Source organism: Penaeus monodon, chromosome 20, assembly GCF_015228065.2.
Source record: "Penaeus monodon isolate SGIC_2016 chromosome 20, NSTDA_Pmon_1, whole genome shotgun sequence".
Lineage (NCBI taxonomy): Eukaryota > Metazoa > Arthropoda > Malacostraca > Decapoda > Penaeidae > Penaeus > Penaeus monodon.
The window spans coordinates 25,295,986-25,296,619 of record NC_051405.1 but is presented as its reverse complement, the minus strand read 5'-3'; the positions used below and the strand labels follow the sequence as shown (position 1 = coordinate 25,296,619).

At 29.3% G+C, this 634-nt stretch overlaps 1 protein-coding gene across 1 annotated transcript in view; it reads right to left on the bottom strand.

Annotated features, from left to right (window-relative positions):
• LOC119585739 (protein FAM184A-like) overlaps positions 1–634 on the bottom strand; it is a 24,594-nt gene that overhangs the window by 4,089 nt on the left and 19,871 nt on the right. The window lies entirely within an intron of this gene.

Genomic DNA, 634 nt, shown 5'->3' with positions numbered 1-634 from the left:
ACATTAACATCAAAATAATTTTGAAAAGAGAAGAATGATATAAAAAAAAAAAGGATAATGAAGAGGGGAGGGGAGAAGATATGGTGTAAAAAAAATTATAAGCGAAAGTAGATTGGTAGGAAAAAACATGATAATGAAGATGGATAACTGACGTAAATATAATTAATAGAAAAGGGAGGGGGATGCGAGAAGAGGAACATTAATATCAACATTATTTTGGAAAGAACAGAAAATATAGAAAATAATGATAACGAAGGGGAGGGAGGAGGAGGATATTGGTTAAAGAAATGAATATGGAGGTGAAAGTAGATTCGTAAAAAATATAATAATAGATAATTGATGGAAAAAAAATAATGAATGAATATTCTGCAAATTGTAGAATAATATTAAGAAAGGATAATAAAGAAGGGAGGAGGAGAGATTGGTTTTAGAAATGAGGATGGATGATTGATGTAAAAAATAATAATTAAGAGTAAGGGGGACATTAAAATCAACATTATTTTGGAAAGAGTAGAAGAATAAATAAAAATTATGCTAATGAAGGAGGAGGAGATGAGCTTTGTGTGAGAAATGATTGTGGATATGAAGGCAGATTGGTGGGAAAAATATATAATGAAGACAGATAATTGATGTT